General features: G+C 36.0%; 40 non-coding genes across 40 annotated transcripts; 20 read left to right on the top strand and 20 right to left on the bottom strand.

The window, feature by feature from the left end:
• Positions 1-1073: 1073 nt before the first annotated feature.
• Positions 1074-1145, bottom strand: TRNAE-UUC (transfer RNA glutamic acid (anticodon UUC)). The gene has a single exon. It is a non-coding gene; the product is annotated as a tRNA-Glu (tRNA).
• Positions 1146-1263: 118 nt separating this feature from the next.
• TRNAM-CAU (transfer RNA methionine (anticodon CAU)) lies at positions 1264-1336 on the top strand. The gene has a single exon. It is a non-coding gene; the product is annotated as a tRNA-Met (tRNA).
• Positions 1337-2589: 1253 nt separating this feature from the next.
• Positions 2590-2661, bottom strand: TRNAE-UUC (transfer RNA glutamic acid (anticodon UUC)). Its single transcript has one exon. It is a non-coding gene; the product is annotated as a tRNA-Glu (tRNA).
• A 118-nt stretch (positions 2662-2779) lies between these two features.
• Positions 2780-2852, top strand: TRNAM-CAU (transfer RNA methionine (anticodon CAU)). The gene has a single exon. It is a non-coding gene; the product is annotated as a tRNA-Met (tRNA).
• A 1253-nt stretch (positions 2853-4105) lies between these two features.
• TRNAE-UUC (transfer RNA glutamic acid (anticodon UUC)) lies at positions 4106-4177 on the bottom strand. The gene has a single exon. It is a non-coding gene; the product is annotated as a tRNA-Glu (tRNA).
• Positions 4178-4295: 118 nt separating this feature from the next.
• Positions 4296-4368, top strand: TRNAM-CAU (transfer RNA methionine (anticodon CAU)). Its single transcript has one exon. It is a non-coding gene; the product is annotated as a tRNA-Met (tRNA).
• Positions 4369-5621: 1253 nt separating this feature from the next.
• TRNAE-UUC (transfer RNA glutamic acid (anticodon UUC)) lies at positions 5622-5693 on the bottom strand. Its single transcript has one exon. It is a non-coding gene; the product is annotated as a tRNA-Glu (tRNA).
• A 117-nt stretch (positions 5694-5810) lies between these two features.
• TRNAM-CAU (transfer RNA methionine (anticodon CAU)) lies at positions 5811-5883 on the top strand. Its single transcript has one exon. It is a non-coding gene; the product is annotated as a tRNA-Met (tRNA).
• Positions 5884-6786: 903 nt separating this feature from the next.
• On the bottom strand, positions 6787-6858 carry TRNAE-UUC (transfer RNA glutamic acid (anticodon UUC)). The gene has a single exon. It is a non-coding gene; the product is annotated as a tRNA-Glu (tRNA).
• A 117-nt stretch (positions 6859-6975) lies between these two features.
• TRNAM-CAU (transfer RNA methionine (anticodon CAU)) lies at positions 6976-7048 on the top strand. The gene has a single exon. It is a non-coding gene; the product is annotated as a tRNA-Met (tRNA).
• Positions 7049-7951: 903 nt separating this feature from the next.
• Positions 7952-8023, bottom strand: TRNAE-UUC (transfer RNA glutamic acid (anticodon UUC)). The gene has a single exon. It is a non-coding gene; the product is annotated as a tRNA-Glu (tRNA).
• A 117-nt stretch (positions 8024-8140) lies between these two features.
• TRNAM-CAU (transfer RNA methionine (anticodon CAU)) lies at positions 8141-8213 on the top strand. The gene has a single exon. It is a non-coding gene; the product is annotated as a tRNA-Met (tRNA).
• Positions 8214-9116: 903 nt separating this feature from the next.
• On the bottom strand, positions 9117-9188 carry TRNAE-UUC (transfer RNA glutamic acid (anticodon UUC)). The gene has a single exon. It is a non-coding gene; the product is annotated as a tRNA-Glu (tRNA).
• Positions 9189-9305: 117 nt separating this feature from the next.
• Positions 9306-9378, top strand: TRNAM-CAU (transfer RNA methionine (anticodon CAU)). Its single transcript has one exon. It is a non-coding gene; the product is annotated as a tRNA-Met (tRNA).
• Positions 9379-10281: 903 nt separating this feature from the next.
• TRNAE-UUC (transfer RNA glutamic acid (anticodon UUC)) lies at positions 10282-10353 on the bottom strand. The gene has a single exon. It is a non-coding gene; the product is annotated as a tRNA-Glu (tRNA).
• A 117-nt stretch (positions 10354-10470) lies between these two features.
• TRNAM-CAU (transfer RNA methionine (anticodon CAU)) lies at positions 10471-10543 on the top strand. Its single transcript has one exon. It is a non-coding gene; the product is annotated as a tRNA-Met (tRNA).
• Positions 10544-11446: 903 nt separating this feature from the next.
• TRNAE-UUC (transfer RNA glutamic acid (anticodon UUC)) lies at positions 11447-11518 on the bottom strand. Its single transcript has one exon. It is a non-coding gene; the product is annotated as a tRNA-Glu (tRNA).
• Positions 11519-11635: 117 nt separating this feature from the next.
• Positions 11636-11708, top strand: TRNAM-CAU (transfer RNA methionine (anticodon CAU)). Its single transcript has one exon. It is a non-coding gene; the product is annotated as a tRNA-Met (tRNA).
• Positions 11709-12611: 903 nt separating this feature from the next.
• On the bottom strand, positions 12612-12683 carry TRNAE-UUC (transfer RNA glutamic acid (anticodon UUC)). The gene has a single exon. It is a non-coding gene; the product is annotated as a tRNA-Glu (tRNA).
• A 117-nt stretch (positions 12684-12800) lies between these two features.
• On the top strand, positions 12801-12873 carry TRNAM-CAU (transfer RNA methionine (anticodon CAU)). Its single transcript has one exon. It is a non-coding gene; the product is annotated as a tRNA-Met (tRNA).
• Positions 12874-14126: 1253 nt separating this feature from the next.
• TRNAE-UUC (transfer RNA glutamic acid (anticodon UUC)) lies at positions 14127-14198 on the bottom strand. Its single transcript has one exon. It is a non-coding gene; the product is annotated as a tRNA-Glu (tRNA).
• Positions 14199-14315: 117 nt separating this feature from the next.
• Positions 14316-14388, top strand: TRNAM-CAU (transfer RNA methionine (anticodon CAU)). The gene has a single exon. It is a non-coding gene; the product is annotated as a tRNA-Met (tRNA).
• A 903-nt stretch (positions 14389-15291) lies between these two features.
• TRNAE-UUC (transfer RNA glutamic acid (anticodon UUC)) lies at positions 15292-15363 on the bottom strand. The gene has a single exon. It is a non-coding gene; the product is annotated as a tRNA-Glu (tRNA).
• Positions 15364-15480: 117 nt separating this feature from the next.
• TRNAM-CAU (transfer RNA methionine (anticodon CAU)) lies at positions 15481-15553 on the top strand. The gene has a single exon. It is a non-coding gene; the product is annotated as a tRNA-Met (tRNA).
• Positions 15554-16456: 903 nt separating this feature from the next.
• On the bottom strand, positions 16457-16528 carry TRNAE-UUC (transfer RNA glutamic acid (anticodon UUC)). The gene has a single exon. It is a non-coding gene; the product is annotated as a tRNA-Glu (tRNA).
• Positions 16529-16645: 117 nt separating this feature from the next.
• TRNAM-CAU (transfer RNA methionine (anticodon CAU)) lies at positions 16646-16718 on the top strand. Its single transcript has one exon. It is a non-coding gene; the product is annotated as a tRNA-Met (tRNA).
• Positions 16719-17621: 903 nt separating this feature from the next.
• Positions 17622-17693, bottom strand: TRNAE-UUC (transfer RNA glutamic acid (anticodon UUC)). The gene has a single exon. It is a non-coding gene; the product is annotated as a tRNA-Glu (tRNA).
• A 117-nt stretch (positions 17694-17810) lies between these two features.
• Positions 17811-17883, top strand: TRNAM-CAU (transfer RNA methionine (anticodon CAU)). The gene has a single exon. It is a non-coding gene; the product is annotated as a tRNA-Met (tRNA).
• A 903-nt stretch (positions 17884-18786) lies between these two features.
• Positions 18787-18858, bottom strand: TRNAE-UUC (transfer RNA glutamic acid (anticodon UUC)). Its single transcript has one exon. It is a non-coding gene; the product is annotated as a tRNA-Glu (tRNA).
• Positions 18859-18975: 117 nt separating this feature from the next.
• On the top strand, positions 18976-19048 carry TRNAM-CAU (transfer RNA methionine (anticodon CAU)). The gene has a single exon. It is a non-coding gene; the product is annotated as a tRNA-Met (tRNA).
• A 1253-nt stretch (positions 19049-20301) lies between these two features.
• On the bottom strand, positions 20302-20373 carry TRNAE-UUC (transfer RNA glutamic acid (anticodon UUC)). The gene has a single exon. It is a non-coding gene; the product is annotated as a tRNA-Glu (tRNA).
• A 118-nt stretch (positions 20374-20491) lies between these two features.
• TRNAM-CAU (transfer RNA methionine (anticodon CAU)) lies at positions 20492-20564 on the top strand. The gene has a single exon. It is a non-coding gene; the product is annotated as a tRNA-Met (tRNA).
• A 1251-nt stretch (positions 20565-21815) lies between these two features.
• TRNAE-UUC (transfer RNA glutamic acid (anticodon UUC)) lies at positions 21816-21887 on the bottom strand. The gene has a single exon. It is a non-coding gene; the product is annotated as a tRNA-Glu (tRNA).
• Positions 21888-22005: 118 nt separating this feature from the next.
• Positions 22006-22078, top strand: TRNAM-CAU (transfer RNA methionine (anticodon CAU)). Its single transcript has one exon. It is a non-coding gene; the product is annotated as a tRNA-Met (tRNA).
• Positions 22079-23331: 1253 nt separating this feature from the next.
• TRNAE-UUC (transfer RNA glutamic acid (anticodon UUC)) lies at positions 23332-23403 on the bottom strand. The gene has a single exon. It is a non-coding gene; the product is annotated as a tRNA-Glu (tRNA).
• Positions 23404-23520: 117 nt separating this feature from the next.
• Positions 23521-23593, top strand: TRNAM-CAU (transfer RNA methionine (anticodon CAU)). The gene has a single exon. It is a non-coding gene; the product is annotated as a tRNA-Met (tRNA).
• A 903-nt stretch (positions 23594-24496) lies between these two features.
• Positions 24497-24568, bottom strand: TRNAE-UUC (transfer RNA glutamic acid (anticodon UUC)). The gene has a single exon. It is a non-coding gene; the product is annotated as a tRNA-Glu (tRNA).
• Positions 24569-24685: 117 nt separating this feature from the next.
• On the top strand, positions 24686-24758 carry TRNAM-CAU (transfer RNA methionine (anticodon CAU)). Its single transcript has one exon. It is a non-coding gene; the product is annotated as a tRNA-Met (tRNA).
• A 1244-nt stretch (positions 24759-26002) lies between these two features.
• TRNAE-UUC (transfer RNA glutamic acid (anticodon UUC)) lies at positions 26003-26074 on the bottom strand. Its single transcript has one exon. It is a non-coding gene; the product is annotated as a tRNA-Glu (tRNA).
• A 118-nt stretch (positions 26075-26192) lies between these two features.
• Positions 26193-26265, top strand: TRNAM-CAU (transfer RNA methionine (anticodon CAU)). The gene has a single exon. It is a non-coding gene; the product is annotated as a tRNA-Met (tRNA).
• The last annotated feature ends 846 nt before the right edge of the window (positions 26266-27111 follow it).

Genomic DNA, 27111 nt, shown 5'->3' with positions numbered 1-27111 from the left:
GCGCGTTCCCGTTTGTCAGATAACGATATCTGACATCTGATGGGTTTGCAGTCAGACTTGGACGATTCCATTCATTTTAATGCAGTCAAAAATCGTTCAATCGTTCAAATCGTTCAAAACTTTGGTCAAATCGTTCAAATCGTTTAGTCGTTCAGTCGTTCATCTGACAAATCTGACAAGTCTGACAAATCTGACCGTGTGTACGCTCCATAAGAGATGCAGCACTTTGTCTAACAAACTTGACTGCATTCAAATTTTACCTTTCTTGTTGAGTGGAGTATTCTGTTTTTTTTTTTTCAAAATAAGCTTTCATAACTCACGTGACCACTAATAGATTTCAGACCAGCAATATCAGAAAAGATATCAAATAATTTGTCCAAGATGGACCCTATTTATATAAAATAGTTAATAGAAATCATTTTTCATGGTCATAGTCAAAACTTTGTCCTCAGAAATCTTACCGCCAATGGATTTTAGACCTTAATTAATGGCAAAGGTGTGTTCAAATCACTTATCACATTTACAACAATTTTTTATTTTGTGTTTCATGCTTTTTGCCCTGATAGAGGTACATTGCAATCTCCAAGCCTCTATTCTGTTACTTACAATATTGATAGAACATTTGGAAATTTTTCCTCTAAGAATTGGTGGAGTTTTCTGTTTCTAAGATGACATGTGCCCTCAATCTTTTGTTTATTTCTGAATGATTTCAGAGCAAGAATAGTGGGAATTGTGATAATTTATTTCTCAGAATTGGAATCAATACAGAAGAAAGTGGAGCACAAGGCATTGTTCTAGTCTTCTTTGTGATTTTATTCCCTCAGAGCTTTGCAATGCAATCAAAGAGCCACAATTCCATTTCTCACAAAGATTCAGGACATCTTAAATTTTACCTGTCTTCAGTTAAAGACAAATGATAATGGCATAAATATTGTCATAACTGGAAGAAGCAACACACATGTGCAATTGGGACCACATCAGGTACCAATCAGACAGAAGGAAACACTTGGCTGCAATTATTATCTTTTGGTCCTCTGTTTTTGAATCTGTCTTAAAACAGCAATAAGGTTGTATTCCCATACCGGGAGTCGAACCCGGGCCGCCTGGGTGAAAACCAGGAATCCTAACCGCTAGACCATATGGGAAGATGTCGATTGCGTCCTTCACTGTTTCATATAATATAAAAAAAAAACATTTCACTGACATTATTTTGTTAAACAAAAATAATCCCACCATGTCAAAAATGAAGTAAATAAGGCGGGAGCCTTGTTAGCGCAGTAGGTAGCGCGTCAGTCTCATAATCTGAAGGTCGTGAGTTCAATCCTCACACAGGGCATTTTTATTGATGTTTGTTTTGAGAGCATGGCATTGCAATCTAATGGTGCATACACACGATCAGATTTTTTCTTCAGATATGGACGATAACGATTTAAAAATCGTTCAGTCGTTCATATCTGAAGGAAAATCGTTCATATCTGACATGCCTGAACGATGGACGATCAACGATGCGCGTTCCCGTTTGTCAGATAACGATATCTGACATCTGATGGGTTTGCAGTCAGACTTGGACGATTCCATTCATTTTAATGCAGTCAAAAATCGTTCAATCGTTCAAATCGTTCAAATCGTTCAAAACTTTGGTCAAATCGTTCAAATCGTTTAGTCGTTCAGTCGTTCATCTGACAAATCTGACAAGTCTGACAAATCTGACCGTGTGTACGCTCCATAAGAGATGCAGCACTTTGTCTAACAAACTTGACTGCATTCAAATTTTACCTTTCTTGTTGAGTGGAGTATTCTGTTTTTTTTTTTTCAAAATAAGCTTTCATAACTCACGTGACCACTAATAGATTTCAGACCAGCAATATCAGAAAAGATATCAAATAATTTGTCCAAGATGGACCCTATTTATATAAAATAGTTAATAGAAATCATTTTTCATGGTCATAGTCAAAACTTTGTCCTCAGAAATCTTACCGCCAATGGATTTTAGACCTTAATTAATGGCAAAGGTGTGTTCAAATCACTTATCACATTTACAACAATTTTTTATTTTGTGTTTCATGCTTTTTGCCCTGATAGAGGTACATTGCAATCTCCAAGCCTCTATTCTGTTACTTACAATATTGATAGAACATTTGGAAATTTTTCCTCTAAGAATTGGTGGAGTTTTCTGTTTCTAAGATGACATGTGCCCTCAATCTTTTGTTTATTTCTGAATGATTTCAGAGCAAGAATAGTGGGAATTGTGATAATTTATTTCTCAGAATTGGAATCAATACAGAAGAAAGTGGAGCACAAGGCATTGTTCTAGTCTTCTTTGTGATTTTATTCCCTCAGAGCTTTGCAATGCAATCAAAGAGCCACAATTCCATTTCTCACAAAGATTCAGGACATCTTAAATTTTACCTGTCTTCAGTTAAAGACAAATGATAATGGCATAAATATTGTCATAACTGGAAGAAGCAACACACATGTGCAATTGGGACCACATCAGGTACCAATCAGACAGAAGGAAACACTTGGCTGCAATTATTATCTTTTGGTCCTCTGTTTTTGAATCTGTCTTAAAACAGCAATAAGGTTGTATTCCCATACCGGGAGTCGAACCCGGGCCGCCTGGGTGAAAACCAGGAATCCTAACCGCTAGACCATATGGGAAGATGTCGATTGCGTCCTTCACTGTTTCATATAATATAAAAAAAAAACATTTCACTGACATTATTTTGTTAAACAAAAATAATCCCACCATGTCAAAAATGAAGTAAATAAGGCGGGAGCCTTGTTAGCGCAGTAGGTAGCGCGTCAGTCTCATAATCTGAAGGTCGTGAGTTCAATCCTCACACAGGGCATTTTTATTGATGTTTGTTTTGAGAGCATGGCATTGCAATCTAATGGTGCATACACACGATCAGATTTTTTCTTCAGATATGGACGATAACGATTTAAAAATCGTTCAGTCGTTCATATCTGAAGGAAAATCGTTCATATCTGACATGCCTGAACGATGGACGATCAACGATGCGCGTTCCCGTTTGTCAGATAACGATATCTGACATCTGATGGGTTTGCAGTCAGACTTGGACGATTCCATTCATTTTAATGCAGTCAAAAATCGTTCAATCGTTCAAATCGTTCAAATCGTTCAAAACTTTGGTCAAATCGTTCAAATCGTTTAGTCGTTCAGTCGTTCATCTGACAAATCTGACAAGTCTGACAAATCTGACCGTGTGTACGCTCCATAAGAGATGCAGCACTTTGTCTAACAAACTTGACTGCATTCAAATTTTACCTTTCTTGTTGAGTGGAGTATTCTGTTTTTTTTTTTTCAAAATAAGCTTTCATAACTCACGTGACCACTAATAGATTTCAGACCAGCAATATCAGAAAAGATATCAAATAATTTGTCCAAGATGGACCCTATTTATATAAAATAGTTAATAGAAATCATTTTTCATGGTCATAGTCAAAACTTTGTCCTCAGAAATCTTACCGCCAATGGATTTTAGACCTTAATTAATGGCAAAGGTGTGTTCAAATCACTTATCACATTTACAACAATTTTTTATTTTGTGTTTCATGCTTTTTGCCCTGATAGAGGTACATTGCAATCTCCAAGCCTCTATTCTGTTACTTACAATATTGATAGAACATTTGGAAATTTTTCCTCTAAGAATTGGTGGAGTTTTCTGTTTCTAAGATGACATGTGCCCTCAATCTTTTGTTTATTTCTGAATGATTTCAGAGCAAGAATAGTGGGAATTGTGATAATTTATTTCTCAGAATTGGAATCAATACAGAAGAAAGTGGAGCACAAGGCATTGTTCTAGTCTTCTTTGTGATTTTATTCCCTCAGAGCTTTGCAATGCAATCAAAGAGCCACAATTCCATTTCTCACAAAGATTCAGGACATCTTAAATTTTACCTGTCTTCAGTTAAAGACAAATGATAATGGCATAAATATTGTCATAACTGGAAGAAGCAACACACATGTGCAATTGGGACCACATCAGGTACCAATCAGACAGAAGGAAACACTTGGCTGCAATTATTATCTTTTGGTCCTCTGTTTTTGAATCTGTCTTAAAACAGAAATAGGGTTGTATTCCCATACCGGGAGTTGAACCCGGGCCGCCTGGGTGAAAACCAGGAATCCTAACCGCTAGACCATATGGGAAGATGTCGATTGCGTCCTTCACTGTTTCATATAATATAAAAAAAAAACATTTCACTGACATTATTTTGTTAAACAAAAATAATCCCACCATGTCAAAAATGAAGTAAATAAGGCGGGAGCCTTGTTAGCGCAGTAGGTAGCGCGTCAGTCTCATAATCTGAAGGTCGTGAGTTCAATCCTCACACAGGGCATTTTTATTGATGTTTGTTTTGAGAGCATGGCATTGCAATCTAATGGTGCATACACACGATCAGATTTTTTCTTCAGATATGGACGATAACGATTTAAAAATCGTTCAGTCGTTCATATCTGAAGGAAAATCGTTCATATCTGACATGCCTGAACGATGGACGATCAACGATGCGCGTTCCCGTTTGTCAGATAACGATATCTGACATCTGATGGGTTTGCAGTCAGACTTGGACGATTCCATTCATTTTAATGCAGTCAAAAATCGTTCAATCGTTCAAATCGTTCAAATCGTTCAAAACTTTGGTCAAATCGTTCAAATCGTTTAGTCGTTCAGTCGTTCATCTGACAAATCTGACAAGTCTGACAAATCTGACCGTGTGTACGCTCCATAAGAGATGCAGCACTTTGTCTAACAAACTTGACTGCATTCAAATTTTACCTTTCTTGTTGAGTGGAGTATTCTGTTTTTTTTTTTTCAAAATAAGCTTTCATAACTCACGTGACCACTAATAGATTTCAGACCAGCAATATCAGAAAAGATATCAAATAATTTGTCCAAGATGGACCCTATTTATATAAAATAGTTAATAGAAATCATTTTTCATGGTCATAGTCAAAACTTTGTCCTCAGAAATCTTACCGCCAATGGATTTTAGACCTTAATTAATGGCAAAGGTGTGTTCAAATCACTTATCACATTTACAACAATTTTTTATTTTGTGTTTCATGCTTTTTGCCCTGATAGAGGTACATTGCAATCTCCAAGCCTCTATTCTGTTACTTACAATATTGATAGAACATTTGGAAATTTTTCCTCTAAGAATTGGTGGAGTTTTCTGTTTCTAAGATGACATGTGCCCTCAATCTTTTGTTTATTTCTGAATGATTTCAGAGCAAGAATAGTGGGAATTGTGATAATTTATTTCTCAGAATTGGAATCAATACAGAAGAAAGTGGAGCACAAGGCATTGTTCTAGTCTTCTTTGTGATTTTATTCCCTCAGAGCTTTGCAATGCAATCAAAGAGCCACAATTCCATTTCTCACAAAGATTCAGGACATCTTAAATTTTACCTGTCTTCAGTTAAAGACAAATGATAATGGCATAAATATTGTCATAACTGGAAGAAGCAACACACATGTGCAATTGGGACCACATCAGGTACCAATCAGACAGAAGGAAACACTTGGCTGCAATTATTATCTTTTGGTCCTCTGTTTTTGAATCTGTCTTAAAACAGAAATAGGGTTGTATTCCCATACCGGGAGTTGAACCCGGGCCGCCTGGGTGAAAACCAGGAATCCTAACCGCTAGACCATATGGGAAGATGTCGAACGCGTCCTTCACTGTTTCATATAATATAAAAAAAAACATTTCACTGACATTATTTTGTTAAACAAAAATAATCCCACCATTTCAAAAATGAAGTAAATAAGGCAGGAGCCTTGTTAGCGCAGTAGGTAGCGCGTCAGTCTCATAATCTGAAGGTCGTGAGTTCAATCCTCACACAGGGCATTTTTATTGATGTTTGTTTTGAGAGCATGGCATTGCAATCTAAGAGATGCAGCACTTTGTCTAACAAACTTGACTGCATTCAAATTTTACCTTTCTTGTTGAGTGGAGTATTCTGCTTTTTTTTTTTCAAAATAAGCTTTCATAACTCACGTGACCACTAATAGATTTCAGACCAGCAATATCAGAAAAGATATCAAATAATTTGTCCAAGATGGACCCTATTTATATAAAATAGTTAATAGAAATCATTTTTCATGGTCATAGTCAAAACTTTGTCCTCAGAAATCTTACCGCCAATGGATTTTAGACCTTAATTAATGGCAAAGGTGTGTTCAAATCACTTATCACATTTACAACAATTTTTTATTTTGTGTTTCATGCTTTTTGCCCTGATAGAGGTACATTGCAATCTCCAAGCCTCTATTCTGTTACTTACAATATTGATAGAACATTTGGAAATTTTTCCTCTAAGAATTGGTGGAGTTTTCTGTTTCTAAGATGACATGTGCCCTCAATCTTTTGTTTATTTCTGAATGATTTCAGAGCAAGAATAGTGGGAATTGTGATAATTTATTTCTCAGAATTGGAATCAATACAGAAGAAAGTGGAGCACAAGGCATTGTTCTAGTCTTCTTTGTGATTTTATTCCCTCAGAGCTTTGCAATGCAATCAAAGAGCCACAATTCCATTTCTCACAAAGATTCAGGACATCTTAAATTTTACCTGTCTTCAGTTAAAGACAAATGATAATGGCATAAATATTGTCATAACTGGAAGAAGCAACACACATGTGCAATTGGGACCACATCAGGTACCAATCAGACAGAAGGAAACACTTGGCTGCAATTATTATCTTTTGGTCCTCTGTTTTTGAATCTGTCTTAAAACAGAAATAGGGTTGTATTCCCATACCGGGAGTTGAACCCGGGCCGCCTGGGTGAAAACCAGGAATCCTAACCGCTAGACCATATGGGAAGATGTCGATTGCGTCCTTCACTGTTTCATATAATATAAAAAAAAACATTTCACTGACATTATTTTGTTAAACAAAAATAATCCCACCATTTCAAAAATGAAGTAAATAAGGCAGGAGCCTTGTTAGCGCAGTAGGTAGCGCGTCAGTCTCATAATCTGAAGGTCGTGAGTTCAATCCTCACACAGGGCATTTTTATTGATGTTTGTTTTGAGAGCATGGCATTGCAATCTAAGAGATGCAGCACTTTGTCTAACAAACTTGACTGCATTCAAATTTTACCTTTCTTGTTGAGTGGAGTATTCTGCTTTTTTTTTTTCAAAATAAGCTTTCATAACTCACGTGACCACTAATAGATTTCAGACCAGCAATATCAGAAAAGATATCAAATAATTTGTCCAAGATGGACCCTATTTATATAAAATAGTTAATAGAAATCATTTTTCATGGTCATAGTCAAAACTTTGTCCTCAGAAATCTTACCGCCAATGGATTTTAGACCTTAATTAATGGCAAAGGTGTGTTCAAATCACTTATCACATTTACAACAATTTTTTATTTTGTGTTTCATGCTTTTTGCCCTGATAGAGGTACATTGCAATCTCCAAGCCTCTATTCTGTTACTTACAATATTGATAGAACATTTGGAAATTTTTCCTCTAAGAATTGGTGGAGTTTTCTGTTTCTAAGATGACATGTGCCCTCAATCTTTTGTTTATTTCTGAATGATTTCAGAGCAAGAATAGTGGGAATTGTGATAATTTATTTCTCAGAATTGGAATCAATACAGAAGAAAGTGGAGCACAAGGCATTGTTCTAGTCTTCTTTGTGATTTTATTCCCTCAGAGCTTTGCAATGCAATCAAAGAGCCACAATTCCATTTCTCACAAAGATTCAGGACATCTTAAATTTTACCTGTCTTCAGTTAAAGACAAATGATAATGGCATAAATATTGTCATAACTGGAAGAAGCAACACACATGTGCAATTGGGACCACATCAGGTACCAATCAGACAGAAGGAAACACTTGGCTGCAATTATTATCTTTTGGTCCTCTGTTTTTGAATCTGTCTTAAAACAGAAATAGGGTTGTATTCCCATACCGGGAGTCGAACCCGGGCCGCCTGGGTGAAAACCAGGAATCCTAACCGCTAGACCATATGGGAAGATGTCGATTGCGTCCTTCACTGTTTCATATAATATAAAAAAAAACATTTCACTGACATTATTTTGTTAAACAAAAATAATCCCACCATTTCAAAAATGAAGTAAATAAGGCAGGAGCCTTGTTAGCGCAGTAGGTAGCGCGTCAGTCTCATAATCTGAAGGTCGTGAGTTCAATCCTCACACAGGGCATTTTTATTGATGTTTGTTTTGAGAGCATGGCATTGCAATCTAAGAGATGCAGCACTTTGTCTAACAAACTTGACTGCATTCAAATTTTACCTTTCTTGTTGAGTGGAGTATTCTGCTTTTTTTTTTTCAAAATAAGCTTTCATAACTCACGTGACCACTAATAGATTTCAGACCAGCAATATCAGAAAAGATATCAAATAATTTGTCCAAGATGGACCCTATTTATATAAAATAGTTAATAGAAATCATTTTTCATGGTCATAGTCAAAACTTTGTCCTCAGAAATCTTACCGCCAATGGATTTTAGACCTTAATTAATGGCAAAGGTGTGTTCAAATCACTTATCACATTTACAACAATTTTTTATTTTGTGTTTCATGCTTTTTGCCCTGATAGAGGTACATTGCAATCTCCAAGCCTCTATTCTGTTACTTACAATATTGATAGAACATTTGGAAATTTTTCCTCTAAGAATTGGTGGAGTTTTCTGTTTCTAAGATGACATGTGCCCTCAATCTTTTGTTTATTTCTGAATGATTTCAGAGCAAGAATAGTGGGAATTGTGATAATTTATTTCTCAGAATTGGAATCAATACAGAAGAAAGTGGAGCACAAGGCATTGTTCTAGTCTTCTTTGTGATTTTATTCCCTCAGAGCTTTGCAATGCAATCAAAGAGCCACAATTCCATTTCTCACAAAGATTCAGGACATCTTAAATTTTACCTGTCTTCAGTTAAAGACAAATGATAATGGCATAAATATTGTCATAACTGGAAGAAGCAACACACATGTGCAATTGGGACCACATCAGGTACCAATCAGACAGAAGGAAACACTTGGCTGCAATTATTATCTTTTGGTCCTCTGTTTTTGAATCTGTCTTAAAACAGAAATAGGGTTGTATTCCCATACCGGGAGTCGAACCCGGGCCGCCTGGGTGAAAACCAGGAATCCTAACCGCTAGACCATATGGGAAGATGTCGATTGCGTCCTTCACTGTTTCATATAATATAAAAAAAAACATTTCACTGACATTATTTTGTTAAACAAAAATAATCCCACCATTTCAAAAATGAAGTAAATAAGGCAGGAGCCTTGTTAGCGCAGTAGGTAGCGCGTCAGTCTCATAATCTGAAGGTCGTGAGTTCAATCCTCGCACAGGGCATTTTTATTGATGTTTGTTTTGAGAGCATGGCATTGCAATCTAAGAGATGCAGCACTTTGTCTAACAAACTTGACTGCATTCAAATTTTACCTTTCTTGTTGAGTGGAGTATTCTGCTTTTTTTTTTTCAAAATAAGCTTTCATAACTCACGTGACCACTAATAGATTTCAGACCAGCAATATCAGAAAAGATATCAAATAATTTGTCCAAGATGGACCCTATTTATATAAAATAGTTAATAGAAATCATTTTTCATGGTCATAGTCAAAACTTTGTCCTCAGAAATCTTACCGCCAATGGATTTTAGACCTTAATTAATGGCAAAGGTGTGTTCAAATCACTTATCACATTTACAACAATTTTTTATTTTGTGTTTCATGCTTTTTGCCCTGATAGAGGTACATTGCAATCTCCAAGCCTCTATTCTGTTACTTACAATATTGATAGAACATTTGGAAATTTTTCCTCTAAGAATTGGTGGAGTTTTCTGTTTCTAAGATGACATGTGCCCTCAATCTTTTGTTTATTTCTGAATGATTTCAGAGCAAGAATAGTGGGAATTGTGATAATTTATTTCTCAGAATTGGAATCAATACAGAAGAAAGTGGAGCACAAGGCATTGTTCTAGTCTTCTTTGTGATTTTATTCCCTCAGAGCTTTGCAATGCAATCAAAGAGCCACAATTCCATTTCTCACAAAGATTCAGGACATCTTAAATTTTACCTGTCTTCAGTTAAAGACAAATGATAATGGCATAAATATTGTCATAACTGGAAGAAGCAACACACATGTGCAATTGGGACCACATCAGGTACCAATCAGACAGAAGGAAACACTTGGCTGCAATTATTATCTTTTGGTCCTCTGTTTTTGAATCTGTCTTAAAACAGAAATAGGGTTGTATTCCCATACCGGGAGTTGAACCCGGGCCGCCTGGGTGAAAACCAGGAATCCTAACCGCTAGACCATATGGGAAGATGTCGATTGCGTCCTTCACTGTTTCATATAATATAAAAAAAAACATTTCACTGACATTATTTTGTTAAACAAAAATAATCCCACCATTTCAAAAATGAAGTAAATAAGGCAGGAGCCTTGTTAGCGCAGTAGGTAGCGCGTCAGTCTCATAATCTGAAGGTCGTGAGTTCAATCCTCACACAGGGCATTTTTATTGATGTTTGTTTTGAGAGCATGGCATTGCAATCTAAGAGATGCAGCACTTTGTCTAACAAACTTGACTGCATTCAAATTTTACCTTTCTTGTTGAGTGGAGTATTCTGCTTTTTTTTTTTCAAAATAAGCTTTCATAACTCACGTGACCACTAATAGATTTCAGACCAGCAATATCAGAAAAGATATCAAATAATTTGTCCAAGATGGACCCTATTTATATAAAATAGTTAATAGAAATCATTTTTCATGGTCATAGTCAAAACTTTGTCCTCAGAAATCTTACCGCCAATGGATTTTAGACCTTAATTAATGGCAAAGGTGTGTTCAAATCACTTATCACATTTACAACAATTTTTTATTTTGTGTTTCATGCTTTTTGCCCTGATAGAGGTACATTGCAATCTCCAAGCCTCTATTCTGTTACTTACAATATTGATAGAACATTTGGAAATTTTTCCTCTAAGAATTGGTGGAGTTTTCTGTTTCTAAGATGACATGTGCCCTCAATCTTTTGTTTATTTCTGAATGATTTCAGAGCAAGAATAGTGGGAATTGTGATAATTTATTTCTCAGAATTGGAATCAATACAGAAGAAAGTGGAGCACAAGGCATTGTTCTAGTCTTCTTTGTGATTTTATTCCCTCAGAGCTTTGCAATGCAATCAAAGAGCCACAATTCCATTTCTCACAAAGATTCAGGACATCTTAAATTTTACCTGTCTTCAGTTAAAGACAAATGATAATGGCATAAATATTGTCATAACTGGAAGAAGCAACACACATGTGCAATTGGGACCACATCAGGTACCAATCAGACAGAAGGAAACACTTGGCTGCAATTATTATCTTTTGGTCCTCTGTTTTTGAATCTGTCTTAAAACAGAAATAGGGTTGTATTCCCATACCGGGAGTCGAACCCGGGCCGCCTGGGTGAAAACCAGGAATCCTAACCGCTAGACCATATGGGAAGATGTCGATTGCGTCCTTCACTGTTTCATATAATATAAAAAAAAACATTTCACTGACATTATTTTGTTAAACAAAAATAATCCCACCATTTCAAAAATGAAGTAAATAAGGCAGGAGCCTTGTTAGCGCAGTAGGTAGCGCGTCAGTCTCATAATCTGAAGGTCGTGAGTTCAATCCTCGCACAGGGCATTTTTATTGATGTTTGTTTTGAGAGCATGGCATTGCAATCTAAGAGATGCAGCACTTTGTCTAACAAACTTGACTGCATTCAAATTTTACCTTTCTTGTTGAGTGGAGTATTCTGCTTTTTTTTTTTCAAAATAAGCTTTCATAACTCACGTGACCACTAATAGATTTCAGACCAGCAATATCAGAAAAGATATCAAATAATTTGTCCAAGATGGACCCTATTTATATAAAATAGTTAATAGAAATCATTTTTCATGGTCATAGTCAAAACTTTGTCCTCAGAAATCTTACCGCCAATGGATTTTAGACCTTAATTAATGGCAAAGGTGTGTTCAAATCACTTATCACATTTACAACAATTTTTTATTTTGTGTTTCATGCTTTTTGCCCTGATAGAGGTACATTGCAATCTCCAAGCCTCTATTCTGTTACTTACAATATTGATAGAACATTTGGAAATTTTTCCTCTAAGAATTGGTGGAGTTTTCTGTTTCTAAGATGACATGTGCCCTCAATCTTTTGTTTATTTCTGAATGATTTCAGAGCAAGAATAGTGGGAATTGTGATAATTTATTTCTCAGAATTGGAATCAATACAGAAGAAAGTGGAGCACAAGGCATTGTTCTAGTCTTCTTTGTGATTTTATTCCCTCAGAGCTTTGCAATGCAATCAAAGAGCCACAATTCCATTTCTCACAAAGATTCAGGACATCTTAAATTTTACCTGTCTTCAGTTAAAGACAAATGATAATGGCATAAATATTGTCATAACTGGAAGAAGCAACACACATGTGCAATTGGGACCACATCAGGTACCAATCAGACAGAAGGAAACACTTGGCTGCAATTATTATCTTTTGGTCCTCTGTTTTTGAATCTGTCTTAAAACAGCAATAAGGTTGTATTCCCATACCGGGAGTCGAACCCGGGCCGCCTGGGTGAAAACCAGGAATCCTAACCGCTAGACCATATGGGAAGATGTCGATTGCGTCCTTCACTGTTTCATATAATATAAAAAAAAACATTTCACTGACATTATTTTGTTAAACAAAAATAATCCCACCATTTCAAAAATGAAGTAAATAAGGCAGGAGCCTTGTTAGCGCAGTAGGTAGCGCGTCAGTCTCATAATCTGAAGGTCGTGAGTTCAATCCTCACACAGGGCATTTTTATTGATGTTTGTTTTGAGAGCATGGCATTGCAATCTAATGGTGCATACACACGATCAGATTTTTTCTTCAGATATGGACGATAACGATTTAAAAATCGTTCAGTCGTTCATATCTGAAGGAAAATCGTTCATATCTGACATGCCTGAACGATGGACGATCAACGATGCGCGTTCCCGTTTGTCAGATAACGATATCTGACATCTGATGGGTTTGCAGTCAGACTTGGACGATTCCATTCATTTTAATGCAGTCAAAAATCGTTCAATCGTTCAAATCGTTCAAATCGTTCAAAACTTTGGTCAAATCGTTCAAATCGTTTAGTCGTTCAGTCGTTCATCTGACAAATCTGACAAGTCTGACAAATCTGACCGTGTGTACGCTCCATAAGAGATGCAGCACTTTGTCTAACAAACTTGACTGCATTCAAATTTTACCTTTCTTGTTGAGTGGAGTATTCTGTTTTTTTTTTTTCAAAATAAGCTTTCATAACTCACGTGACCACTAATAGATTTCAGACCAGCAATATCAGAAAAGATATCAAATAATTTGTCCAAGATGGACCCTATTTATATAAAATAGTTAATAGAAATCATTTTTCATGGTCATAGTCAAAACTTTGTCCTCAGAAATCTTACCGCCAATGGATTTTAGACCTTAATTAATGGCAAAGGTGTGTTCAAATCACTTATCACATTTACAACAATTTTTTATTTTGTGTTTCATGCTTTTTGCCCTGATAGAGGTACATTGCAATCTCCAAGCCTCTATTCTGTTACTTACAATATTGATAGAACATTTGGAAATTTTTCCTCTAAGAATTGGTGGAGTTTTCTGTTTCTAAGATGACATGTGCCCTCAATCTTTTGTTTATTTCTGAATGATTTCAGAGCAAGAATAGTGGGAATTGTGATAATTTATTTCTCAGAATTGGAATCAATACAGAAGAAAGTGGAGCACAAGGCATTGTTCTAGTCTTCTTTGTGATTTTATTCCCTCAGAGCTTTGCAATGCAATCAAAGAGCCACAATTCCATTTCTCACAAAGATTCAGGACATCTTAAATTTTACCTGTCTTCAGTTAAAGACAAATGATAATGGCATAAATATTGTCATAACTGGAAGAAGCAACACACATGTGCAATTGGGACCACATCAGGTACCAATCAGACAGAAGGAAACACTTGGCTGCAATTATTATCTTTTGGTCCTCTGTTTTTGAATCTGTCTTAAAACAGAAATAGGGTTGTATTCCCATACCGGGAGTTGAACCCGGGCCGCCTGGGTGAAAACCAGGAATCCTAACCGCTAGACCATATGGGAAGATGTCGATTGCGTCCTTCACTGTTTCATATAATATAAAAAAAAACATTTCACTGACATTATTTTGTTAAACAAAAATAATCCCACCATTTCAAAAATGAAGTAAATAAGGCAGGAGCCTTGTTAGCGCAGTAGGTAGCGCGTCAGTCTCATAATCTGAAGGTCGTGAGTTCAATCCTCACACAGGGCATTTTTATTGATGTTTGTTTTGAGAGCATGGCATTGCAATCTAAGAGATGCAGCACTTTGTCTAACAAACTTGACTGCATTCAAATTTTACCTTTCTTGTTGAGTGGAGTATTCTGCTTTTTTTTTTTCAAAATAAGCTTTCATAACTCACGTGACCACTAATAGATTTCAGACCAGCAATATCAGAAAAGATATCAAATAATTTGTCCAAGATGGACCCTATTTATATAAAATAGTTAATAGAAATCATTTTTCATGGTCATAGTCAAAACTTTGTCCTCAGAAATCTTACCGCCAATGGATTTTAGACCTTAATTAATGGCAAAGGTGTGTTCAAATCACTTATCACATTTACAACAATTTTTTATTTTGTGTTTCATGCTTTTTGCCCTGATAGAGGTACATTGCAATCTCCAAGCCTCTATTCTGTTACTTACAATATTGATAGAACATTTGGAAATTTTTCCTCTAAGAATTGGTGGAGTTTTCTGTTTCTAAGATGACATGTGCCCTCAATCTTTTGTTTATTTCTGAATGATTTCAGAGCAAGAATAGTGGGAATTGTGATAATTTATTTCTCAGAATTGGAATCAATACAGAAGAAAGTGGAGCACAAGGCATTGTTCTAGTCTTCTTTGTGATTTTATTCCCTCAGAGCTTTGCAATGCAATCAAAGAGCCACAATTCCATTTCTCACAAAGATTCAGGACATCTTAAATTTTACCTGTCTTCAGTTAAAGACAAATGATAATGGCATAAATATTGTCATAACTGGAAGAAGCAACACACATGTGCAATTGGGACCACATCAGGTACCAATCAGACAGAAGGAAACACTTGGCTGCAATTATTATCTTTTGGTCCTCTGTTTTTGAATCTGTCTTAAAACAGAAATAGGGTTGTATTCCCATACCGGGAGTTGAACCCGGGCCGCCTGGGTGAAAACCAGGAATCCTAACCGCTAGACCATATGGGAAGATGTCGATTGCGTCCTTCACTGTTTCATATAATATAAAAAAAAACATTTCACTGACATTATTTTGTTAAACAAAAATAATCCCACCATTTCAAAAATGAAGTAAATAAGGCAGGAGCCTTGTTAGCGCAGTAGGTAGCGCGTCAGTCTCATAATCTGAAGGTCGTGAGTTCAATCCTCACACAGGGCATTTTTATTGATGTTTGTTTTGAGAGCATGGCATTGCAATCTAAGAGATGCAGCACTTTGTCTAACAAACTTGACTGCATTCAAATTTTACCTTTCTTGTTGAGTGGAGTATTCTGCTTTTTTTTTTTCAAAATAAGCTTTCATAACTCACGTGACCACTAATAGATTTCAGACCAGCAATATCAGAAAAGATATCAAATAATTTGTCCAAGATGGACCCTATTTATATAAAATAGTTAATAGAAATCATTTTTCATGGTCATAGTCAAAACTTTGTCCTCAGAAATCTTACCGCCAATGGATTTTAGACCTTAATTAATGGCAAAGGTGTGTTCAAATCACTTATCACATTTACAACAATTTTTTATTTTGTGTTTCATGCTTTTTGCCCTGATAGAGGTACATTGCAATCTCCAAGCCTCTATTCTGTTACTTACAATATTGATAGAACATTTGGAAATTTTTCCTCTAAGAATTGGTGGAGTTTTCTGTTTCTAAGATGACATGTGCCCTCAATCTTTTGTTTATTTCTGAATGATTTCAGAGCAAGAATAGTGGGAATTGTGATAATTTATTTCTCAGAATTGGAATCAATACAGAAGAAAGTGGAGCACAAGGCATTGTTCTAGTCTTCTTTGTGATTTTATTCCCTCAGAGCTTTGCAATGCAATCAAAGAGCCACAATTCCATTTCTCACAAAGATTCAGGACATCTTAAATTTTACCTGTCTTCAGTTAAAGACAAATGATAATGGCATAAATATTGTCATAACTGGAAGAAGCAACACACATGTGCAATTGGGACCACATCAGGTACCAATCAGACAGAAGGAAACACTTGGCTGCAATTATTATCTTTTGGTCCTCTGTTTTTGAATCTGTCTTAAAACAGAAATAGGGTTGTATTCCCATACCGGGAGTCGAACCCGGGCCGCCTGGGTGAAAACCAGGAATCCTAACCGCTAGACCATATGGGAAGATGTCGATTGCGTCCTTCACTGTTTCATATAATATAAAAAAAAACATTTCACTGACATTATTTTGTTAAACAAAAATAATCCCACCATTTCAAAAATGAAGTAAATAAGGCAGGAGCCTTGTTAGCGCAGTAGGTAGCGCGTCAGTCTCATAATCTGAAGGTCGTGAGTTCAATCCTCACACAGGGCATTTTTATTGATGTTTGTTTTGAGAGCATGGCATTGCAATCTAAGAGATGCAGCACTTTGTCTAACAAACTTGACTGCATTCAAATTTTACCTTTCTTGTTGAGTGGAGTATTCTGCTTTTTTTTTTTCAAAATAAGCTTTCATAACTCACGTGACCACTAATAGATTTCAGACCAGCAATATCAGAAAAGATATCAAATAATTTGTCCAAGATGGACCCTATTTATATAAAATAGTTAATAGAAATCATTTTTCATGGTCATAGTCAAAACTTTGTCCTCAGAAATCTTACCGCCAATGGATTTTAGACCTTAATTAATGGCAAAGGTGTGTTCAAATCACTTATCACATTTACAACAATTTTTTATTTTGTGTTTCATGCTTTTTGCCCTGATAGAGGTACATTGCAATCTCCAAGCCTCTATTCTGTTACTTACAATATTGATAGAACATTTGGAAATTTTTCCTCTAAGAATTGGTGGAGTTTTCTGTTTCTAAGATGACATGTGCCCTCAATCTTTTGTTTATTTCTGAATGATTTCAGAGCAAGAATAGTGGGAATTGTGATAATTTATTTCTCAGAATTGGAATCAATACAGAAGAAAGTGGAGCACAAGGCATTGTTCTAGTCTTCTTTGTGATTTTATTCCCTCAGAGCTTTGCAATGCAATCAAAGAGCCACAATTCCATTTCTCACAAAGATTCAGGACATCTTAAATTTTACCTGTCTTCAGTTAAAGACAAATGATAATGGCATAAATATTGTCATAACTGGAAGAAGCAACACACATGTGCAATTGGGACCACATCAGGTACCAATCAGACAGAAGGAAACACTTGGCTGCAATTATTATCTTTTGGTCCTCTGTTTTTGAATCTGTCTTAAAACAGAAATAGGGTTGTATTCCCATACCGGGAGTTGAACCCGGGCCGCCTGGGTGAAAACCAGGAATCCTAACCGCTAGACCATATGGGAAGATGTCGATTGCGTCCTTCACTGTTTCATATAATATAAAAAAAAACATTTCACTGACATTATTTTGTTAAACAAAAATAATCCCACCATTTCAAAAATGAAGTAAATAAGGCAGGAGCCTTGTTAGCGCAGTAGGTAGCGCGTCAGTCTCATAATCTGAAGGTCGTGAGTTCAATCCTCACACAGGGCATTTTTATTGATGTTTGTTTTGAGAGCATGGCATTGCAATCTAAGAGATGCAGCACTTTGTCTAACAAACTTGACTGCATTCAAATTTTACCTTTCTTGTTGAGTGGAGTATTCTGCTTTTTTTTTTTCAAAATAAGCTTTCATAACTCACGTGACCACTAATAGATTTCAGACCAGCAATATCAGAAAAGATATCAAATAATTTGTCCAAGATGGACCCTATTTATATAAAATAGTTAATAGAAATCATTTTTCATGGTCATAGTCAAAACTTTGTCCTCAGAAATCTTACCGCCAATGGATTTTAGACCTTAATTAATGGCAAAGGTGTGTTCAAATCACTTATCACATTTACAACAATTTTTTATTTTGTGTTTCATGCTTTTTGCCCTGATAGAGGTACATTGCAATCTCCAAGCCTCTATTCTGTTACTTACAATATTGATAGAACATTTGGAAATTTTTCCTCTAAGAATTGGTGGAGTTTTCTGTTTCTAAGATGACATGTGCCCTCAATCTTTTGTTTATTTCTGAATGATTTCAGAGCAAGAATAGTGGGAATTGTGATAATTTATTTCTCAGAATTGGAATCAATACAGAAGAAAGTGGAGCACAAGGCATTGTTCTAGTCTTCTTTGTGATTTTATTCCCTCAGAGCTTTGCAATGCAATCAAAGAGCCACAATTCCATTTCTCACAAAGATTCAGGACATCTTAAATTTTACCTGTCTTCAGTTAAAGACAAATGATAATGGCATAAATATTGTCATAACTGGAAGAAGCAACACACATGTGCAATTGGGACCACATCAGGTACCAATCAGACAGAAGGAAACACTTGGCTGCAATTATTATCTTTTGGTCCTCTGTTTTTGAATCTGTCTTAAAACAGAAATAGGGTTGTATTCCCATACCGGGAGTTGAACCCGGGCCGCCTGGGTGAAAACCAGGAATCCTAACCGCTAGACCATATGGGAAGATGTCGATTGCGTCCTTCACTGTTTCATATAATATAAAAAAAAACATTTCACTGACATTATTTTGTTAAACAAAAATAATCCCACCATTTCAAAAATGAAGTAAATAAGGCAGGAGCCTTGTTAGCGCAGTAGGTAGCGCGTCAGTCTCATAATCTGAAGGTCGTGAGTTCAATCCTCACACAGGGCATTTTTATTGATGTTTGTTTTGAGAGCATGGCATTGCAATCTAATGGTGCATACACACGATCAGATTTTTTCTTCAGATATGGACGATAACGATTTAAAAATCGTTCAGTCGTTCATATCTGAAGGAAAATCGTTCATATCTGACATGCCTGAACGATGGACGATCAACGATGCGCGTTCCCGTTTGTCAGATAACGATATCTGACATCTGATGGGTTTGCAGTCAGACTTGGACGATTCCATTCATTTTAATGCAGTCAAAAATCGTTCAATCGTTCAAATCGTTCAAATCGTTCAAAACTTTGGTCAAATCGTTCAAATCGTTTAGTCGTTCAGTCGTTCATCTGACAAATCTGACAAGTCTGACAAATCTGACCGTGTGTACGCTCCATAAGAGATGCAGCACTTTGTCTAACAAACTTGACTGCATTCAAATTTTACCTTTCTTGTTGAGTGGAGTATTCTGTTTTTTTTTTTTCAAAATAAGCTTTCATAACTCACGTGACCACTAATAGATTTCAGACCAGCAATATCAGAAAAGATATCAAATAATTTGTCCAAGATGGACCCTATTTATATAAAATAGTTAATAGAAATCATTTTTCATGGTCATAGTCAAAACTTTGTCCTCAGAAATCTTACCGCCAATGGATTTTAGACCTTAATTAATGGCAAAGGTGTGTTCAAATCACTTATCACATTTACAACAATTTTTTATTTTGTGTTTCATGCTTTTTGCCCTGATAGAGGTACATTGCAATCTCCAAGCCTCTATTCTGTTACTTACAATATTGATAGAACATTTGGAAATTTTTCCTCTAAGAATTGGTGGAGTTTTCTGTTTCTAAGATGACATGTGCCCTCAATCTTTTGTTTATTTCTGAATGATTTCAGAGCAAGAATAGTGGGAATTGTGATAATTTATTTCTCAGAATTGGAATCAATACAGAAGAAAGTGGAGCACAAGGCATTGTTCTAGTCTTCTTTGTGATTTTATTCCCTCAGAGCTTTGCAATGCAATCAAAGAGCCACAATTCCATTTCTCACAAAGATTCAGGACATCTTAAATTTTACCTGTCTTCAGTTAAAGACAAATGATAATGGCATAAATATTGTCATAACTGGAAGAAGCAACACACATGTGCAATTGGGACCACATCAGGTACCAATCAGACAGAAGGAAACACTTGGCTGCAATTATTATCTTTTGGTCCTCTGTTTTTGAATCTGTCTTAAAACAGAAATAGGGTTGTATTCCCATACCGGGAGTTGAACCCGGGCCGCCTGGGTGAAAACCAGGAATCCTAACCGCTAGACCATATGGGAAGATGTCGATTGCGTCCTTCACTGTTTCATATAATATAAAAAAAAAACATTTCACTGACATTATTTTGTTAAACAAAAATAATCCCACCATGTCAAAAATGAAGTAAATAAGGCGGGAGCCTTGTTAGCGCAGTAGGTAGCGCGTCAGTCTCATAATCTGAAGGTCGTGAGTTCAATCCTCACACAGGGCATTTTTATTGATGTTTGTTTTGAGAGCATGGCATTGCAATCTAATGGTGCATACACACGATCAGATTTTTTCTTCAGATATGGACGATAACGATTTAAAAATCGTTCAGTCGTTCATATCTGAAGGAAAATCGTTCATATCTGACATGCCTGAACGATGGACGATCAACGATGCGCGTTCCCGTTTGTCAGATAACGATATCTGACATCTGATGGGTTTGCAGTCAGACTTGGACGATTCCATTCATTTTAATGCAGTCAAAAATCGTTCAATCGTTCAAATCGTTCAAATCGTTCAAAACTTTGGTCAAATCGTTCAAATCGTTTAGTCGTTCAGTCGTTCATCTGACAAATCTGACAAGTCTGACAAATCTGACCGTGTGTACGCTCCATAAGAGATGCAGCACTTTGTCTAACAAACTTGACTGCATTCAAATTTTACCTTTCTTGTTGAGTGGAGTATTCTGTTTTTTTTTTTTCAAAATAAGCTTTCATAACTCACGTGACCACTAATAGATTTCAGACCAGCAATATCAGAAAAGATATCAAATAATTTGTCCAAGATGGACCCTATTTATATAAAATAGTTAATAGAAATCATTTTTCATGGTCAGTCAAAACTTTGTCCTCAGAAATCTTACCGCCAATGGATTTTAGACCTTAATTAATGGCAAAGGTGTGTTCAAATCACTTATCACATTTACAACAATTTTTTATTTTGTGTTTCATGCTTTTTGCCCTGATAGAGGTACATTGCAATCTCCAAGCCTCTATTCTGTTACTTACAATATTGATAGAACATTTGGAAATTTTTCCTCTAAGAATTGGTGGAGTTTTCTGTTTCTAAGATGACATGTGCCCTCAATCTTTTGTTTATTTCTGAATGATTTCAGAGCAAGAATAGTGGGAATTGTGATAATTTATTTCTCAGAATTGGAATCAATACAGAAGAAAGTGGAGCACAAGGCATTGTTCTAGTCTTCTTTGTGATTTTATTCCCTCAGAGCTTTGCAATGCAATCAAAGAGCCACAATTCCATTTCTCACAAAGATTCAGGACATCTTAAATTTTACCTGTCTTCAGTTAAAGACAAATGATAATGGCATAAATATTGTCATAACTGGAAGAAGCAACACACATGTGCAATTGGGACCACATCAGGTACCAATCAGACAGAAGGAAACACTTGGCTGCAATTATTATCTTTTGGTCCTCTGTTTTTGAATCTGTCTTAAAACAGAAATAGGGTTGTATTCCCATACCGGGAGTTGAACCCGGGCCGCCTGGGTGAAAACCAGGAATCCTAACCGCTAGACCATATGGGAAGATGTCGATTGCGTCCTTCACTGTTTCATATAATATAAAAAAAAAACATTTCACTGACATTATTTTGTTAAACAAAAATAATCCCACCATGTCAAAAATGAAGTAAATAAGGCGGGAGCCTTGTTAGCGCAGTAGGTAGCGCGTCAGTCTCATAATCTGAAGGTCGTGAGTTCAATCCTCACACAGGGCATTTTTATTGATGTTTGTTTTGAGAGCATGGCATTGCAATCTAATGGTGCATACACACGATCAGATTTTTTCTTCAGATATGGACGATAACGATTTAAAAATCGTTCAGTCGTTCATATCTGAAGGAAAATCGTTCATATCTGACATGCCTGAACGATGGACGATCAACGATGCGCGTTCCCGTTTGTCAGATAACGATATCTGACATCTGATGGGTTTGCAGTCAGACTTGGACGATTCCATTCATTTTAATGCAGTCAAAAATCGTTCAATCGTTCAAATCGTTCAAATCGTTCAAAACTTTGGTCAAATCGTTCAAATCGTTTAGTCGTTCAGTCGTTCATCTGACAAATCTGACAAGTCTGACAAATCTGACCGTGTGTACGCTCCATAAGAGATGCAGCACTTTGTCTAACAAACTTGACTGCATTCAAATTTTACCTTTCTTGTTGAGTGGAGTATTCTGTTTTTTTTTTTTCAAAATAAGCTTTCATAACTCACGTGACCACTAATAGATTTCAGACCAGCAATATCAGAAAAGATATCAAATAATTTGTCCAAGATGGACCCTATTTATATAAAATAGTTAATAGAAATCATTTTTCATGGTCATAGTCAAAACTTTGTCCTCAGAAATCTTACCGCCAATGGATTTTAGACCTTAATTAATGGCAAAGGTGTGTTCAAATCACTTATCACATTTACAACAATTTTTTATTTTGTGTTTCATGCTTTTTGCCCTGATAGAGGTACATTGCAATCTCCAAGCCTCTATTCTGTTACTTACAATATTGATAGAACATTTGGAAATTTTTCCTCTAAGAATTGGTGGAGTTTTCTGTTTCTAAGATGACATGTGCCCTCAATCTTTTGTTTATTTCTGAATGATTTCAGAGCAAGAATAGTGGGAATTGTGATAATTTATTTCTCAGAATTGGAATCAATACAGAAGAAAGTGGAGCACAAGGCATTGTTCTAGTCTTCTTTGTGATTTTATTCCCTCAGAGCTTTGCAATGCAATCAAAGAGCCACAATTCCATTTCTCACAAAGATTCAGGACATCTTAAATTTTACCTGTCTTCAGTTAAAGACAAATGATAATGGCATAAATATTGTCATAACTGGAAGAAGCAACACACATGTGCAATTGGGACCACATCAGGTACCAATCAGACAGAAGGAAACACTTGGCTGCAATTATTATCTTTTGGTCCTCTGTTTTTGAATCTGTCTTAAAACAGAAATAGGGTTGTATTCCCATACCGGGAGTTGAACCCGGGCCGCCTGGGTGAAAACCAGGAATCCTAACCGCTAGACCATATGGGAAGATGTCGATTGCGTCCTTCACTGTTTCATATAATATAAAAAAAAACATTTCACTGACATTATTTTGTTAAACAAAAATAATCCCACCATTTCAAAAATGAAGTAAATAAGGCAGGAGCCTTGTTAGCGCAGTAGGTAGCGCGTCAGTCTCATAATCTGAAGGTCGTGAGTTCAATCCTCACACAGGGCATTTTTATTGATGTTTGTTTTGAGAGCATGGCATTGCAATCTAAGAGATGCAGCACTTTGTCTAACAAACTTGACTGCATTCAAATTTTACCTTTCTTGTTGAGTGGAGTATTCTGCTTTTTTTTTTTCAAAATAAGCTTTCATAACTCACGTGACCACTAATAGATTTCAGACCAGCAATATCAGAAAAGATATCAAATAATTTGTCCAAGATGGACCCTATTTATATAAAATAGTTAATAGAAATCATTTTTCATGGTCATAGTCAAAACTTTGTCCTCAGAAATCTTACCGCCAATGGATTTTAGACCTTAATTAATGGCAAAGGTGTGTTCAAATCACTTATCACATTTACAACAATTTTTTATTTTGTGTTTCATGCTTTTTGCCCTGATAGAGGTACATTGCAATCTCCAAGCCTCTATTCTGTTACTTACAATATTGATAGAACATTTGGAAATTTTTCCTCTAAGAATTGGTGGAGTTTTCTGTTTCTAAGATGACATGTGCCCTCAATCTTTTGTTTATTTCTGAATGATTTCAGAGCAAGAATAGTGGGAATTGTGATAATTTATTTCTCAGAATTGGAATCAATACAGAAGAAAGTGGAGCACAAGGCATTGTTCTAGTCTTCTTTGTGATTTTATTCCCTCAGAGCTTTGCAATGCAATCAAAGAGCCACAATTCCATTTCTCACAAAGATTCAGGACATCTTAAATTTTACCTGTCTTCAGTTAAAGACAAATGATAATGGCATAAATATTGTCATAACTGGAAGAAGCAACACACATGTGCAATTGGGACCACATCAGGTACCAATCAGACAGAAGGAAACACTTGGCTGCAATTATTATCTTTTGGTCCTCTGTTTTTGAATCTGTCTTAAAACAGCAATAAGGTTGTATTCCCATACCGGGAGTCGAACCCGGGCCGCCTGGGTGAAAACCAGGAATCCTAACCGCTAGACCATATGGGAAGATGTCGATTGCGTCCTTCACTGTTTCATATAATATAAAAAAAAACATTTCACTGACATTATTTTGTTAAACAAAAATAATCCCACCATTTCAAAAATGAAGTAAATAAGGCAGGAGCCTTGTTAGCGCAGTAGGTAGCGCGTCAGTCTCATAATCTGAAGGTCGTGAGTTCAATCCTCACACAGGGCATTTTTATTGATGTTTGTTTTGAGAGCATGGCATTGCAATCTAATGGTGCATACACACGATCAGATTTTTTCTTCAGATATGGACGATAACGATTTAAAAATCGTTCAGTCGTTCATATCTGAAGGAAAATCGTTCATAACTGACATGCCTGAACGATGGACGATCAACGATGCGCGTTCCCGTTTGTCAGATAACGATATCTGACATCTGATGGGTTTGCAGTCAGACTTGGACGATTCCATTCATTTTAATGCAGTCAAAAATCGTTCAATCGTTCAAATCGTTCAAAACTTTGGTCAAATCGTTCAAATCGTTTAGTCGTTCAGTCGTTCATCTGACAAATCTGACAAGTCTGACAAATCTGACCGTGTGTACGCTCCATAAGAGATGCAGCACTTTGTCTAACAAACTTGACTGCATTCAAATTTTACCTTTCTTGTTGAGTGGAGTATTCTGTTTTTTTTTTTTCAAAATAAGCTTTCATAACTCACGTGACCACTAATAGATTTCAGACCAGCAATATCAGAAAAGATATCAAATAATTTGTCCAAGATGGACCCTATTTATATAAAATAGTTAATAGAAATCATTTTTCATGGTCATAGTCAAAACTTTGTCCTCAGAAATCTTACCGCCAATGGATTTTAGACCTTAATTAATGGCAAAGGTGTGTTCAAATCACTTATCACATTTACAACAATTTTTTATTTTGTGTTTCATGCTTTTTGCCCTGATAGAGGTACATTGCAATCTCCAAGCCTCTATTCTGTTACTTACAATATTGATAGAACATTTGGAAATTTTTCCTCTAAGAATTGGTGGAGTTTTCTGTTTCTAAGATGACATGTGCCCTCAATCTTTTGTTTATTTCTGAATGATTTCAGAGCAAGAATAGTGGGAATTGTGATAATTTATTTCTCAGAATTGGAATCAATACAGAAGAAAGTGGAGCACAAGGCATTGTTCTAGTCTTCTTTGTGATTTTATTCCCTCAGAGCTTTGCAATGCAATCAAAGAGCCACAATTCCATTTCTCACAAAGATTCAGGACATCTTAAATTTTACCTGTCTTCAGTTAAAGACAAATGATAATGGCATAAATATTGTCATAACTGGAAGAAGCAACACACATGTGCAATTGGGACCACATCAGGTACCAATCAGACAGAAGGAAACACTTGGCTGCAATTATTATCTTTTGGTCCTCTGTTTTTGAATCTGTCTTAAAACAGCAATAAGGTTGTATTCCCATACCGGGAGTCGAACCCGGGCCGCCTGGGTGAAAACCAGGAATCCTAACCGCTAGACCATATGGGAAGATGTCGATTGCGTCCTTCACTGTTTCATATAATATAAAAAAAAAACATTTCACTGACATTATTTTGTTAAACAAAAATAATCCCACCATGTCAAAAATGAAGTAAATAAGGCGGGAGCCTTGTTAGCGCAGTAGGTAGCGCGTCAGTCTCATAATCTGAAGGTCGTGAGTTCAATCCTCACACAGGGCATTTTTATTGATGTTTGTTTTGAGAGCATGGCATTGCAATCTAATGGTGCATACACACGATCAGATTTTTTCTTCAGATATGGACGATAACGATTTAAAAATCGTTCAGTCGTTCATATCTGAAGGAAAATCGTTCATATCTGACATGCCTGAACGATGGACGATCAACGATGCGCGTTCCCGTTTGTCAGATAACGATATCTGACATCTGATGGGTTTGCAGTCAGACTTGGACGATTCCATTCATTTTAATGCAGTCAAAAATCGTTCAATCGTTCAAATCGTTCAAATCGTTCAAAACTTTGGTCAAATCGTTCAAATCGTTTAGTCGTTCAGTCGTTCATCTGACAAATCTGACAAGTCTGACAAATCTGACCGTGTGTACGCTCCATAAGAGATGCAGCACTTTGTCTAACAAACTTGACTGCATTCAAATTTTACCTTTCTTGTTGAGTGGAGTATTCTGTTTTTTTTTTTTCAAAATAAGCTTTCATAACTCACGTGACCACTAATAGATTTCAGACCAGCAATATCAGAAAAGATATCAAATAATTTGTCCAAGATGGACCCTATTTATATAAAATAGTTAATAGAAATCATTTTTCATGGTCATAGTCAAAACTTTGTCCTCAGAAATCTTACCGCCAATGGATTTTAGACCTTAATTAATGGCAAAGGTGTGTTCAAATCACTTATCACATTTACAACAATTTTTTATTTTGTGTTTCATGCTTTTTGCCCTGATAGAGGTACATTGCAATCTCCAAGCCTCTATTCTGTTACTTACAATATTGATAGAACATTTGGAAATTTTTCCTCTAAGAATTGGTGGAGTTTTCTGTTTCTA

This window comes from Taudactylus pleione, unplaced genomic scaffold, assembly GCF_031769625.1.
Source record: "Taudactylus pleione unplaced genomic scaffold, aTauple2 ptg000248l, whole genome shotgun sequence".
NCBI classification, from domain to species: Eukaryota; Metazoa; Chordata; class Amphibia; order Anura; family Myobatrachidae; genus Taudactylus; species Taudactylus pleione.
This window is presented reverse-complemented; position numbering and strand designations above follow the sequence as displayed.